A 16,924-nucleotide genomic window follows, 5' to 3' on the forward strand; every position below is an offset into this window, starting at 1 on the left:
GAGATTGCCATACTAAAGGAATCCCAGGGCAGAGACGCCCACCCCTATCATTCCTATTCAACACTAAAAAGAAAAAGCAATAAAGATACACAGATTGGAAAGAAGGTAATGAAACTGTTCTTCACAGATGACAATTTTCTATGTAGAATGTACAACAGCCACAAAATGCTGAGGGAGAACTCAGTGGTTGAGCACCCCGGATTCAACCCCTAGTCCTAGAAAAACAACACTAAGGACTCCTGCTCTTGGGAAGATGCTATGAAGAAAATGGAATGACAAGTCACAGATTGCAAGAAGAGATGTGCAAAACCTAGATCTGAATCTGATGTAGAAAACTATTAAAACTCAATAAGAAAACAACCGTTTTTTCAAATGGGCAAAAGATTGGAGTAAACGCTTTTGGGGGGAGTGGGTACCACGGATTGAATATAGGGACACTCAACCACTGAGCCACATCTCCAGTCCATTTTTTTTTTGTATTTTATTAGAGACAGGGTCTCACAGAGTTGCTTAGTTCCTCGCTTTGCTGAGGCTGGCTTTGAACTCGGAATCCTCCTGTCTCAGCCTCCCAAGCTGCTGGGATTACAGGTGTGCGCCACTGTGCCCTGCCAGGAGTAAACATTTTACCAAAGACCCACTGAAGGCCAAACAGACATGAAAATAGGCTCAACATCATTACTCATTAGGAAAACACAACCTGGAACCTTAATGAAATACTACGACTCATTTAATAAGACAGGTTTGATTAAAAGACAAAACAAAATAACAAAGGACAGTGTGAGGGGCTGGGGTTGTGGCTCAGTGGTACAATGCTTGCCTAGTGTGTGTGAGGCACTGAATTCGATTCTTAGCACTGCATATAAATAAATAAAAGGTCAACTGATACCTAAAATATATTTGAAAAAAAAAAGTGTGAAATGTTGGTGAGGATGTGAAGCAACTGGAATTCCCAACATTGCTGGTAGAATTTAGAAACCTTACAGTTGTTTTGGAAGACAAATTTGGCAATTTCCTACAAAGTTCCACACGTGTTTACCTTATGACTCAGCAATGCCACCCTTAAGAATTTATTCAACAAAAATGAAAACTTATGTTCACATGCCTGTGCATCAATGTTTGGGGCAGCTTTATTTATAACTACCCCAAACTAGCTAGGCATAGTGGCCCACACCTATAATCCCAGAGGCTTGGGAGCCTGAAGCAAGAGGATGGCAAGTTCAAAGTCAGCCTCAGCAACTTAGTGATGCACTAAGCAACTTAGTGAGACCCTGTCTCAAAATTAAAAAAAAAAAAATTTAAACATAATTTGAGGGGTGCTAGGAATGTGCCTCAGTGATTAAACACCCCCCGGTTCAATTTCTAGTATGAAACAAACAAACAAAACAAACAAAAATACTGGCAAAAACTAGATATAATGTAAAAAATCCTTCGTTTGATGAATGTATAAACAATCTATAGGGCATCCATACGCTTCTACACAGCAATAAAAGAAATAAAATACTGATATGAGCGACAACATGGATGAATCTCAAATACATTGTCCTAAATAAATAAAGCCAGAGAAAAGAAGGCAATGACTCCATTTACATGTGATCCTGGAAAAAAAGAAAAACCAGAAGGACATAGGGAGAGAGACTGACAACAACAGGTGAATGAAAGGATATTCTGGAGTAAAGAAACTGCCTAAACTTGATCATGCTGGAGAATGCAGGACAGTATCCAGTTGTCAAAATCCCGTATCCTAGACTAAAAGGGTGAATTTTGCAGTTTTAATTTATTCCTCAATAAATGAGTTTTTGTTGTTTTTTTTTTTTTTTTAAATCCCACCATGGCTCCCAGGTTTCCACTTCATCAAAACTAAATTTCACGCTCAACTTTTAGGGGCTTTTTAATCTTGACTCCTCCTTATAAATTATCTGGCACCTTGGGTTTGATTTAGAATCGTTCCTTCCTCATTTCCTTAACATCCTACATTCGGGTTTCTCTGCCTTTTTGCAAAGGTGTGCCTCTCACAGACAACACCCTCCTGTCTTCCACCTTTGCAAAATCACACCTAGGACAGGAAGAGTGGCACGTCCTCCTCTACAATGCTGGCCTCGCCAAACTCAGTTTCTTGCAGGCTGCTACACCACTCAGGACCGACCCCCGTCTCAAGCGTTTCCCTAGGTGTCTGCTGGTGTTATTCTGATCGCAGGGTTCTTATCAACACAAGCGCAGGATGCACCCATCCCTCAAATAACAGGCTCTCCATGCAATACACCCACGAGGAAGAATGACCACTGAGCTCCAGGGGGAGGAAAGATCTGAGCTGCATCTTAAGGGGTGGGTCTGGAAGGACTCATGAGGCACCATCAGGACCAAGGGCAGTGAAGATCAGCCGAAAGTGCCGGATTCCCAAAGATGCAAGATGCCTCCGCACCGTCTGGTATTGCAGTACTCGCTTACCTTGCTCACCGACACAGCCTGTATCATCAGGAGCAGAATGACAGGCAGCAGGAGTACCAAGACGGGTACAGCTACTGCGATGCTGTGCATACACAAGCTAAGAAGAACAGACAAACTCTTCTCTCCTGGCCCCGCCCAACGACCCACAGCCCTCATTAGCCCCGCCCTGGCTGGCCCCGCCCACCCACTTTTTCCTCCCTGGACTGGACAATTAATCCAGCATACCCAAGAGAAACCTCACCCCACCATGCTGGCCTCCCACTTGACCATTTTCAACCTTCATTACCCCACTTCTTGGCCTCCCTAGATTCTTAACTCATATGCCATCCTACCACGCCCATCTCAATGACCCCACTCGCCTTCAATCTGTCCTTCATAGGTCCTCCCAAGTAGCTTCTCCCTTTAGCCCTGCCCACAACATCAGCCCTCCCTCGGTTAACCCCACCTCTTGGCTGTCCTGCCCCTTGGCTGTCCGTCCCTCCCCACAACCCATTCTCTTCCCAGTGTGGGCCCTTGGGACTGGGTGGATACGCCATGGCTGAGTCCAGCGACAAGGGCATGTGTCTTGTACGAATGAGAAAAAGCACACTGGTAGCCAGAAGAACAACCAGATAAAGGCACAGGGACACCAGCAGCAGCACGAATACGCGGAAATTTCTTTGACCTACACAATTGTTTACCCACAGGCAGTGGTGGTCAAAGTAATAGGGGAGAGAAGGCAGACCTTGAGGGTCTATTTGGCTTAGCCCAATACCCCCAAATCTTGAGGCCCCCCCTCAACCCAGCCCCTAGACCTCCTGCTCTTGGCCCTGCACGTGAGCTCCCATCTCCAGGGTGAAACCAGCTCGTCCATGGATAGAGCACAGTTAGGACGCCATGGCTCATCAGGTCATTTGTCATGAGTGAGGTCTCTAGAGACAAGACCTGCCTGGTGTCACTTTGAGCAGGATACAGAAAAGCTGTGAAGCTGTATTTTTTCAGATACTGGGTAAGGATGAGAAGAATTTCTAGCCCAGCCAGCCTTCTGTACTTGGAAACCCGTGCAAGGTGTGCACATGAGAGAAGAGCACTCGGAACCCAGGAAACCCTCAATTGGACACCCAGAGGTGGACAGGCAACAATACCCAGAACAGGGCAGAAGCCGGCCTAAAGTTATGGGTATCTAGTATCAGCAAGCTAGTGGGACAGTCACTGCCTTTCTTCCCCTTGACTCCACCAGGCTCAGCACAGATGGTGCCCTTTGCATGTCAGCACCTGTGCAAGCAAGGCCAGCGTCTCAGGACAAGTGGAGAACTGGAGGCAATAACATATATAAGTGACCAAGAGTGGCTGAGAGCCACTTGTAGCAGTGTGGGAAGATGATCTCATACCCACCCCTGGACCACATATGATGTGAGGTTCCTGGTCCTGGCCAGGTGCCCTGGGATGGGTTGGTGAGTGGACAGGAAGGAGGAGTACTTACCTCCACACAGATATTACAGAAGGGACAGTGGTGGGTCCGGGGTGGACGATGGAAAGAACACTTCGAGCACCACTGCAGGCGAAAGGCCGTGTTGTTCACTCGTGCTATGTATTGAATGTTGGGGTCCTCTTCTAAGGAGCCTGGCAGGGGAAGAGATTTGGGCAGTGGCAGGAGGCCCTTCCACCACTCTACTGCTTGGGGCCACCCCATAGCATCATTGGGCAACAAGAAGGGTGGGGAGGAGGAGGGCAGGGGAATCCCGGTCCCTGTTGAGCAAGCTGACCACTCAGATGGGCGGCAGTCAGAGAGAAAGGGCTGTCCAGCCACAGGAGCTCTATACAGAGCTCTCCCCTTTTGGAATAGTGATCAGTGCTTGAAGTCGTGTGTAAAATGGGAAGGAGGAGGAGTGAACTGCGTGGTTTGGAAGGGCCTGATGGCCTCTCTTGCCAGCCTGCCCAGTCCTTCCTTCGAAAGCAGCTGGAACACCTCCAGGATTCTGTTTTTTCGCACTTCAGTGGCTTGGGAAATGAAGTTCCAGGGCCCAAGTAATGATGACATGGAGGGAAGGGCTCCTGAGGCCACGGGGGCAGGGGGTGGGGTTGAGGGGGGTTAGCATGTTTGAAATCACCCCTATAGGCATCAGCCCTTGGGATACCACCTCCTTCTCCAGGGGTCTGAGGCCTTACCTTTGTGCAAAATGCCTGGGTCTGACCCGTTGAGGAAAATGAGGTTGCAGAAGGACAGTATAAAGAATAGGCCCGAAACCACGGCAAATTCCCACTGCCCATTCTGAGCCAACCACCGGCACCTGAAACCAGAGCCAGACTCAGTCCTAGTCTGGGGAAACCCAGAGCTCCCCACAAGGCCTAGTTCACCTGAGGTAGGACTCACTCGCCTTAAGGACTGATCTAAATATCCAGGTTAGAGACAGACCATGGAGACTCCACAAAATGTCACCAGCATTACCAGTCTCTCATAGTTCCCTAAATGCGTCAGGCACTCCAGACCTCTGTGCTTTCACATTGGGTTCCCTCTAACTCTATATCCTCCTTCCCCTGCTGACCCTCTCTCTCCACTTCCCTCCCTGCCTCTGTACTGTCCTTGTCTATTTTCTCTTCTGTATCTAAGACACTGACACCTTCCATGGGAGACTCACGGAAAGGCGAAGAAGATGCCACTTATTGTAATAAGAAGCATTGCATTAAAAGCTGGAAACAGGCTTGGTTTCAGCCATGAGGATTCGATCGGAGGTTCATTTGGGGGCGTGATACTCTGTGAAGAGGCCATGGCTAGACCACCAAGCCTCACAGACTGAAGCCACCAACGAACTCTTCTGGGTTGGCACCCAGACTGCCATGACAACAGAAGTGACATCACAGAGGTTCTGGAATGGGGGCTCTGGCTGCTTCCAGTGACTTGTGAGATCAACCTTCCCCAACCCCCACATACGCACATGTTGTAGACTGGGACATCCTGCTCTTATGATGGTAGCTTTGTTGGAGCTTGTGATGATATGATGTGGTTTGTCCCAAAGGTTCAAAGGCTGGAGGGTTGGTCCTCAGTGATGAGGTGGTAGAACCTGAAAGAGGTGGGCCTAGTGGGAGGTAACTCAGTCACTCTGCAAGATGCCCTCTCAAGGGAGTAATGGAATTCTCATGGGCCCCCATTTGCTCCTGTAAGAGGGAGTTGTTATCAAAAGAGCCAGATTGGTCCCTCCCTGTTTTCTGACACACAATCTGGTGAACACCCTCACCAGAGATCACTTGCAGGAGCTGCCAAATCTTGGATACTGAGTTAAATAAAACTTACCTCCTTATAAATTATCTGTTCTCGGGTATTTTGTTAGAGCAACAGAAAGCAGGCTAATACAGAGGCCATAAATTATGTGAAGATGGCATGGGGAAAAGTTTGGTGATGGTCATCCCCCTTTCAGGCCCAGTGCTAATTGGAGTCAACAGTGCTCATTGCTCATCCTAGCTCCACTTCTTCCTTTTTGTTGTAACAGAGCTCCAGTTTGGGGAAGGAGGTAGAAATCTACCAATTAAATATCTTCCCAGTTTACTCACTTCCATGGTGGGATTTATGATGTAATTCTCTCTCAAAAATAAAATGAGCTGGGGATGTGACTCAATGGTTAAACAATCCTAGGTTCAATCCCTGATGATGATGATAATAATAATAATAATTTGTACATATTTATGGCATATAACATAATTTGAAAAATGTTACATTGAAGAACGTCTGAGTCAAGCTTTTTAACATATACATTACTTCATATTCTTATTTGTGGTGAGGACCCTTAAAATCTACTCTTTGAGTCATTTTTAGTGTAGATAACATTATCAACTGTACTCATTCTGTTGTATGTTATTATTAACTGTAGTCATTATATTGCACAATAGATCCCTTAAACTCATCCCTCTCATCTAAGTGTAATTTGTTCTCCTGGGACCAGCATCTTCCCCCACCACAGCCCAGCCACTCCTGGGCCCCTGGCAGTCACCATTCTGCTCTCTGTTTCTATGAGTTCAACTTTTATAGATTCCACATGTAGGTGAGATCATGTGATTGTTGCCCTGTGCGTGGCTATTTCCCCCAATAAAACGTCCTTTGGCCTCATTCATTTGTCATAAATGACAGAATTTCCTTATATTTTTTTTAAAGACTAAAGAGTATCCCCTTATATTTCTAAACCACATATTCTGTATCCATTCATGCACCGATTGGCTGGACCATAGGGTAGTTTTTTGTTTTTTGTTTTTGTTTTTTTTGGTGCTGGGGATTGAACCCAGGGCCTTGTCCATGCAAGGCAAGCACTCTCCCAACTGAGCTCTATTTTTAAGTTTTAAAGAAACTTCCCATACTAATTTCCATAATGACTGTACTAATTTACATTCCCCCAAACATAGTACAAGAATTCTAGTTTCTCCACATCCTGACCAGTACTTAAAATCTTTTGTCTTTCTTTTTCTTTTATTTATGATGGGGGTTGAACCCAGGGGGACTTTAACCCTGATAGCCATCTGGAGACCTTTTTACTTTTTATTTTGAGATCAGGTCTCACTGAGTTGCTGAGGTTTACCTTGAATTTATAATCCTCCTGCCTCAGCCTCCTGAGTTCCTGAGATTAAGGCATGTGCCACTGGTTCTTTTGTCTTTTTGATAATAACCATTCTAATAGGTGCGAGAGGGTATCCCATTATGATTTTAATTGCATTTCTCTAGTGATTAGTAATGTTGAATATTTTTTTTTTTCAGATTTCTCTTGGTCAGTTGTGTTTCTACTGAGAATGAAGTGATGTTTGGGTCACAGTCTACCACCAAGTTTTATGTCAATTTCTGTTGTAGCACAAGAAAAAGGGATGACATGCATTGAGTCATGGAAAAAGGTTAGCAGTGGTACTAGAATCATAACTACCAGGTCTATTGAGCTTTGGAGCAGACCATGCTAGCCTTAGGGTTTCTCTTTTTGTTTTGTATTTTTCATTAGATATATATGACAGCACCATGCATTTTAATTCATTGTACACAACTGCAGCACAAATTTACATTTCCATGGTTGTACCTGATGTAGCGTTCACACCATATGTGCATTCATACATGTACCTAGGGTAATGATGTCCATCTCATTCCACCACCTTTCCTACCCCCATGCCCCCTCCTCACCTCTGCCTCCCCTTTGCCCCATCAAAGTTCCTCCATTTTTCCTTATCAGAGAGAACATTCAGCCTTTGGATTTTTGGGATTGGCTTACTTGATTTAGCATGATATTCTCTAACTCCATTCATTACATGTCGTAATTTTATTCTCTTTTAATGCTGAGTAATATTCCATTAGGTATATATACCACAGTTTCTCTATCCATTCATCTATTGACGGGCATCCAGGCTGTTTCCACAGTTTAGCAATTGTGAATTGAGCTGCTATAAACATTGATGTGACTGTGTCCCTGTAATATGCTGATTTTAAGTCATTTAGGTATAGACCTAAGAGAGGGATAGCTGGGTCAAATGGTGGTTCTATTCCAAGTTTTCTAAGGAATCTCCATACTGCTTTCCAGATTGGGTTGCACCAATTTGCAGTCCCACCAGCAGTGTATGAGTGTACCTTTTCCCCTTCTACATCAGCATATATCGTGGTCTGTCTTCAGCACACAGGGCACTTTGTGGCACAACCTCTGTTCTATGTGGTTTACATGAATTAACCCACAATTCCTTGTTTTACAGATAGGGAAATTGAGTGACCAGGTGCTAAGTGCTACCCAAGGTCTCCCTGCTGGACAGTTGTAGAGCTGTGATTTGGACTTATGAGGTCTGGCTCCAGAGTCCTTGCCACCAACCACCAAGCAAGTGACTCCAGGAGGAGTTGCAGTCAGGGGGCTGAGTAGAAAGGGAATGAAGTTGGAGCATGGGATCAGTGCCTGAGATGGGTGCTGCCAATAATGGAAAGGAGCCCTGATTGGTGAATCCCAGAGGGCAGACCACATTTAGGTCCCTTGAGAATAGTGATCCTGGACATGGAGGTAACCATTGTGAAAAGAGCAACCATTCTCCAGAACAGAAACCTACTCTCTAAGTACAAGGATTTCACCAGAGCCTTGTCCCTCAAGGGGGAAGGCGTTTCTCCTACTCCAGGCTCTTATCTCCTGCAAGGTGCTAGTGGTGGTGGAAAAGTAGGAAACACCAGTGAAAGTCACACCCCAGCAATACAGGCTCACTCAACACCATGATCTAATCATAGACCACAGAATCCTTCCTTCCTCTCTACTGTGCCACTATACCAAAAAGCCTCCGCACAACTTTAGAGAATTAGAGATGAAAGAGTTGAAGACACAAATTCTTTCTGGGCAAGAAATGAAAATAAGCACATTATAGGAATCTGAAAGTTTCTGGCCTCTTTGGCAACAGAAAACACTAAACATGACTGAACTTCTAGACAGATGAGCACAAAATCTCACCAAATAAATGGCCTATTTACCTCAGTTCCTATTATTCAGTACACTGTCTAGCTTTCAATCAAAAATAATTATAAGGTATACATACTAAAAAGCAAGAAGAAAGGACATAAAGCAAGCATTCGAATGAGACCCTCAAATGATGAGGCTGTGGGAATTATCAGACAGGGATTTGAAACAACTATGATTGAGATCCTAAGGGTTATAGAGGGTTAGAGCTGAACAAGAATATTCAAGAAAAGATAGATAATGTAAGCTGATGATGGAAATGGTAAACAAGAAAAAAAAGGAAAGACTGGAGATAAAATGACTAAGATGAATGCTTAACACCTTTGATGGGCTCACTAGTACCCTGGACATGACTGGGGAGAATATTAGTGAACTTGCAGATAGGTCAGAAGAAATTTCTCAGGCAAAATTGCAAAGAGAAAAGAAAAATTGAAACAGAAAATTTAAGAACAACGGGGCAATTGCAAAAGATAAACACACGTGCAGTTGGAATAGGAGGAGGAGAAGCAAAATAGAACAGAGTTGAGGAAAGACTTCGAGTAATAATGACAGAAAACTTTTATGAAGTAATAGATACAGGGAGTTCTGAGAACATCAAACAAGGCAAATACCCAAAATCTACACCTACCATCTTTCAAATTGCTGAAAATCAAAGCCAAAGAGATGGTATTTAAAGAAATCATCTTACTCATACAGGAGCCAAGATAAGAATCTTAGTGGACTTCTCCTAAAATGTGCTAAAGAAAGAGAGTTGAGTGAAATTTTGAAGTGTTGAAAGGAAAACCCACCAGCCTATAATCCTCTACCCAGTGTATCATGGTTTGATATTGTGTGTCCTCCAAAAGCTCATGTGGGAGACATGCCCTCAATATACATTTTAAATTGTTTTTCTGGACACAGTTTTGTTCCTGTATCTTCTTAAGAGATATCCTTGAGAAAAAGTTTTTTGAAAAATCTAGTCTCAGCCAGTCATTGCAGGACATGTCTCCTCATCCCCACTACGCAAAAGGCTGAGGAAGGAAGATGGCAAATTTGATGCCAGCTTGGGCAACTCAGGTGGACCCTGTCTAAAATCAAGGGGGATTGGCTGGGTATGGTGCTCATTAGTAGAGCACTTGCCTAGCATGTGAAAGCCCCTATTTCAATCCCCTGTACCAAAAAATGGGGTCCTTGAAGAGGCTAATATCAAGGCAAAAAGGATGCAATGATCATTTCTGTTTACTTTTTATTAAGTTGCTAAGGCTAGCCTTCAACGTGTGATAGTCTTGTCTCAGCCTCCTGAATTTAGGCATGTGCCACTGTCCTGGCCCAGAACTTTTTAAAATAAAATCAACCCCACAGCATTGTCATCTGATAATATCAAAAAGGTAACAAAAAGTATATGAAAAAAATGTTTCCCCCAAATATATGTATATGTGTATATATATATATATATATATATATATATTTAGTTGTAGTTGGACCAAATGTCTTTATTTATTTTTATGTGGTACTGAGGATCAAACCCAGTGCCTCACATGTGTGATTCGGGTGCTCTACCACTGAGCTACAGTCCCAGCCTTTCAGTTATCATTTCTAGTTGGAGGCACTTTGTGACAGAATAATATTATCTCTTTTTCTGGGTGGGGGGGTACTGGGGATTGAACTCATGACACTTGACCACTGAGCCCATATCCCCAGAACTATTTGGTATTTTATTTTAGAGACAGGGTCTCACTGAATTGCTTAGCACCTTGATTTTACTGAGGCTGGCTTTGAATCTGAGATCCTCCTGTCTTAGCCTCCCAAGCTGCAGGGATTACAGGCAGGCGCCACTGTACCCAGCCCAATATTATCTTCTTTTAGTATGATCCAACCCAGTTGTTTTCTTGACTGTTTTAAAATAAATCTGTTCTCATCATCTGATACAATGCTCATGTACTCATCAAAACCAATGATACAGCTCTTATCATTATATTCATTTGCTCATAGAACCACCCCTGAAATTGGCACCTATTTTGCAAGCATCTGAAGAAGAGGGTGATGGGCTGCACCATTGCCTTCTGTGCTTTTGGCCCGACCATACCCGTGGTGGAATCTCTGACAGACCACTCTCACTGCATGCTACTACCTCAGAAAGCCACTTGTGAGTAAATATATTTCTGCAGAATCTCTTAACGACGGCTACATAAAAATCTATAACAAATTATTATAATTTATATTATAATTTATTTAATTCTCTGTAGTAATTTCAAGCTTTACACGTTACCTTTACACTGTGGTGACCTTCCTTCTATCTAATAAACATCTTTGTGTACCGAACCACTTGTTTCTTTAAAGGATTTGGGAGATCCCTGTGCTGTGGATCAAACCCAGAGCCTCACATGAGCTAGGCAATTGCTCCATCACTGAATGACACCGTTGGACCAGAATGGAGAGATTTTACTGGGAAATTTTATACAAGCTCTGATAGTACCTAATGAAATGTTGCTTTTTGACAAAATAATGGGTTTCTAGAAAATGATTATTTGTACCCACCAGATACACTTATGATGCCAGCCATCTGATTGACAGATTTACTCTGGGGTTGTTGATAAGAAAATACATTGCTTTTTTTCCCCCAAGTAAAAAATTGCAATCTATTTATTTATTTTTATTAGTAAAATTTTACATAATACTGGGATTCATTATACCATATCCTTGCATGCACATAATTTGATCAGTCTCATGTTCCAGCTAACATATTCTTTTTTTTTTTTTTGGTACTGGGAATTGAACCCAGGGATGCTTAGCCACTGAGCAACATCCCCAGCATGTTTTTGTATTTTATTTAGAGATAGAGTCTCACTGAGTTTCTTAAGGCCTCACTAAGTTGCTAAGGCTGGCTTTGAACCCACAGTTCTCCTGCCTCATCCTCCAAAGCCACTGGGATCACAGGTGCCACCACACCTGTCTAACATATTCTTTTGGAGTGAGGGGAGGTGGTATCTTGAAATTTTCTTTTGTTTTAAATGCTGGGAATTGAACCCAGGGCCTCATGCAAGCAACCAATTTATCACTGAGGTACATCCCCAGCCCTTGAGCATTATTTTTAATAGGTCTATCTTTTGGACACGACCTAATGGCTGGGTATCATGAGAAATCCAGTATTTTATGTGTCTGGAACTTTAAGTATATTTTCACTCAAAATTCCTGTAGGACAGGTGTTTCGCAGAGTAATGAACTGGCTCTGGTCATATTCAACAAGATGAGACAACCAGCAAATATGGGAAAGACCTAAGATTGAAATTCAGATTTATAGTACACCAGGATTCAATATCTGGGTTATGTGGCTTCTCTGCAAGAGGAAGAAGAAAGTTTTTTTTTTTCTTTTAATAACAAGTATTTTGAGCCAGGTGTAGTGGCACATGCCTGTAATCCTAGCAGCCAGGGAGACTGAGACAGGAGAACGAGAGTTCAAAGCCAGCCTCAGCAAAAGCAAGGCATTAAACAACTCAGTGAGATCCTGTCTCTAAATAAAAACACAAAATAGGGCTGGGGATGTGGCTCAGTGGTTGAATGCCCTTGGGTTCAATCCCCGGTACTAAAAAATAAATAAATATTTTATTGTATGTTGCTGCCAGTGTATATAAAATAATTACCATTGTGAAATAGAAATTCATGAAAATTCAGAGAGGTAGATGTTGAGGATTGACAAAAGTAGAAGATTGTATTTTGATACATGTGTTACAGGGAAATTTTTTGTACAGGCTTCAAATTAAGCTCTCTTGAATATTCACTGGTTCTTGAGCAGTGGGTTTGGGAAACCTCAGAAAGATGACTACAAAAAGGAATAGACTTTCTGGGGTCTGAAGGAACTTGTACATGAAGATACTCCAGTCAGTAGGGGATCATGGTGAGCATTCTGCAGACAAAATTTTTTCAAGTCAGCAACTGCCTGGGAAACCTTCATGTGGTTGAGTCCGGCCTCCAGCCAGAGCTGATGAACCACCTTCTTCATAGTGTCAACGCTGGAGGAACAAGACATGGTGCATTCGAGGGCCAGGTGACTCTTCTGTCAGAGAGTCCACAGGTCACCGTCAGCTGGGCCAGATGACTGGGCAGCGTGCAGCAGAGAAGATTCTTTTTTTGAGGGGGTCTGTGGATTGAACTCAGGGCACTTGACCGCAGAGTCACATTCCCAGCCCTTTTTTGTATTTTCTTTAGACACAGGGTCTCACGAGTTGCTTAGCACCTCGCCATTGCTGAGGCTGGCTTTGAACTCACGATCCTCCTGTCTCAGACTCCCGAGCCACTGGGATTACTGGCTGTGCACCACTGCGATTGGCTAGAAAAGAGATTCTTATAGAAAAAGAGATAAATAATTGCCAGGAATTAAGGGCTGATTCTTTTTTTTTTTAATTGTTCTATTCTACATGACAGTAGAATGCATTTTGACACAACATGTATAAATAGAGTATTACTTCTCATTCACCTGGTTAAGGGCTGATTCTTTATCTGAAAACCCAGAAAGAGAAGCATGTCTCTTGGGAGCATGCAAGCAGTCATTCCAGTGTAGCTGAAGTCTGGGAAAGCCCAAGACTAACTTCATGGAGACCCCGTACTTCTGACACAGAAGGCAAAAGATAACCCAGTATCTTTGATAAGGGCCTAAGAGTAAATGGGAAGTCTCAACTGGTTCTAAGGATGAGTCACTGTCTATGGGGACACATTCCCCACTGAGCTAACAGAAGGAAACTCAGTTCCTTGTATCTAAATAGCATGTTTTAGGTTTCCATTTTCTTGTGAATTCAATGAACAAATATTTGTTCAGCTCCTATGTTAGCCTGGGAACTCCATGAAATACTTATTTTCTGTACCCCATTGTCCAGGTTCTTGTAGCTGTCTGGCCAGCTACATGAGGACTATGATGGTCACTTTTTTCTTCTTCTGAAACTACACCCTTATATTTCCTCCTTTACCAGTAACCGCCGCCCCCCCCCCACCCAGCCCATCTCCCTTTTAGTATCAATGTGAATGACATTTGTCTTTCTTCACAGTGCAATATCTAATTCCCCTCTTCTATTACCACCATATTCTTTTTTGAAATGTTTCTTATTGTGTGAAGGCTTTATTGGAACAATTCTTAGTATGTGTCTTCCATTGCAGCCTCCCATCTTGGGAGTTGAAGACCCTTCTTTTATCTCCTTTGGGTTAATTATTTCAAACAGGTAATTTAGACCATTGAAGTCCCAGGAATTTGAATCCTGGATCAGAAGGGATGCTGGAGGTGGGGCTAATGGCAATTCTAGGGACAGATTATTCATGAACCTGTGGATTTGTGCCAGCTCCCTGGAACTGCCTTGATTCTGCAATCTGCCACAATCCAGATAACTGCCTTAATTCTATGAACTCCTGATACCCTTCCAGGAATTTCTCTATTTGCTTTGAATAACTAGAGTTGGTCCCTGTTCTATGCAACTGATGCAGTAAAGCTTCCATTCATTCAACTGAATATGCAATAAATTTTATTGAACACCTATCCTGCCCCAGTCAGTCTCAGTGTCTGCCAAAGTGATTATCCAAACTGATTTGTGGTAATATGTCCAAGGAAAAGATTGGAATTCAGTTTGTTGATCAGCTTTGTGTCACTGACAAAATACTTAAGATATACAACTAGAAAAGAGAAAATATTTATATTTGGGTTATAGTTTCAGAGGTTTCATTCTATGATTAGCTGATTCTGTTGCTTTTAGGCCTATAGTGAGGCAGAACATCACTGAGGGAGCATGTGGTAGACCAAAGCTATTGACCTCGTGGTGCCTAGGAAGCAAAGGAGAATTTGCTTTTGTAACAAAGCCTCTCACTCAAAACCCAGTAAACTCTGAACCATAAATGAATGAATGCATTGTTGAAGTCAGAGTCCTTGTGATTTAATCTGTTCTCAAAGACCCCCATCTTTGAACACTGCTGCATTGGGGACCAACTCTTCAACACTTGAGCTTTAGGGGTCATCTAAGAATACCCAGAATTAGCAGAATTAAACCCTAAGCTGATATTTCTTTTTTTTTAAAAAAAAAATGTTTATTTCTTAGTTTTAGGTGGACACAATATCTTCATTTTACACTTATGTGGTGCTGAAGATGGAACCCAGTGCCTTCTGCATGCTAGGCGAGCACTTTACCACTGAGCCACAACCCCAGCCCTCTAAGCTGATATTTCTTGAGAAACATCCCCACATTTCTATGTCAAGCTAGTTACTAGAAATCTTCAACAGCTGCAAATCATCAAAGAGAGACATTTCTCCCCTGCCAGATAACTTAAATTACCCTTTGATAGAGGCTATAACTAGGCAATTTATACCAAATAGAGTAGGAGGAAACCCAGGTTATTGGCCAAGGTATTTCAAGCCAAGTGAGTCTTATAGCATCTCTCAACTATTATCAGTAATGTGAGTAATGACAGATTAGCTATAAAGATACTTTGCAAACACAGAGGAGCCTGGCAATTGAAGTTCTAGAAATGGATAGTTTTCTTTGATATTCAGAAGTTGTCAGACTACCTGGTTTTTGTTTGAAACTTACTAAGAATTCATTACATATAGGATATTCCTAATTCCTCAAAATTCCCCAGCAACCGCCTCCAAATCCCACCCAGTTTCTTTCTTTCTTTTTTTAAAGAGAGAGAGAGAGAGAGAGAGAGAGAGAGAGAGAGAGAGAGAGAATTTTTTGATATTTATTTTATAAGTTTTTTTTTGAGCGGAAACAACATCTTTAATTTGTATGTGGTGCTGAGGATCGAACCCAGGGCACCGAGCATGCCAGGTGAGCACGCTCCCACTTGAGCCACATCCACAGCCCCTCTTTCTTTCTTTCTTTTTTTTTAGTTGTTGATTGAGACAATATTTTTGTTTATGAATTTATTTTTTAATGTGGTGCTGAGGATCAAATCCAGTGCCTCACACGTGTGAGGCAAGCACTCTACCACTGAGCTTCAGCCCCAGACCCCCACCCAGTTTCTTAAACAAAAATTCTTGCTATGGTCTGAATGTTTGTATTCCTACTTCCAACCCCCAAATTCATATGTTGAATTTCTAAGGCTCCAAGGGGATGGCATCAGGAAGTGGGACCTATGGGAGATGATGAAGTCATGAGGGCAGAGCCCTATATTCCTGTATACAGTGCATGCCTATTGCCAGAGATTACTATCTTTAAAAATGGGATAGTGTTCTTCAAAATAAGCCAAGGACGCTTATCTGCCCCTTTCAGTAAGTGAGGACACAGCAGGAAGTTATTTATGAATCAGGAAAGCTGGTACCATGACCTTACATTTTCCAGTCCCCAGAACTGTGAGGATTAATTTGTTATTTTTTATTTTAGCATCCCAGGAATACTAAGGTAGTTCATAAACAAATAAGTAGACTCTTTGCTCTGAGAATGATGAAACAGAACCCATGTGGGGAACAAACTCTTATCTAGTTATGTTTGTTTATACTAAACAAAATAGTAGGGGAGATATAGGTATTCACTGTTTTAAGTGTAACCAGAAATGGTGGTGGTGTTTTTTTTCTTTTTTTTCCTTGGTTGTTTGGACACCATGGATTGAGCCCAAGGGCACTTAATCATTGAGTAAATCATACATCCCCAGCCTTTTTTTTTATTTTTTATTTTGAGACAGGGCCTTGCTAAATTGCTGAGGTGGCTTTGAACTTGTTATCTTCCTGTCTCAGCCTACTGAACTGCTGGGATTACTGGTATGCACCATCATACCCAATCCCAGGATTGTTTGAAATGTGTGTTAAATCACATAGACAAAGAAAGTACTGTCATGAAGGAAGAAGGGACTTATACTACTAATACCTACAAACAGAAGGCACTGCAGGCTGTGAATGGGGAGCACACAGGGAAATACCAGGTCAGTCAGAAAACAAGGTCAGAGCCTTTATTGTGGTTTTTAAGGGAAGGACTGGGTAAAGGAGCATAAGTTTTGAATTGTTTGGTTTGGCTAACTCCAATAGGCTGCAGCATTTAGGAATGTCTCTTGCAATCTGGTACCTGGCCCTGGGGCAATTAGGTAAAGGGAACATTAAGAGCTTG

This window comes from Callospermophilus lateralis, unplaced genomic scaffold (genome assembly GCF_048772815.1).
Source record: "Callospermophilus lateralis isolate mCalLat2 unplaced genomic scaffold, mCalLat2.hap1 Scaffold_1064, whole genome shotgun sequence".
NCBI classification, from domain to species: domain Eukaryota; kingdom Metazoa; phylum Chordata; class Mammalia; order Rodentia; family Sciuridae; genus Callospermophilus; species Callospermophilus lateralis.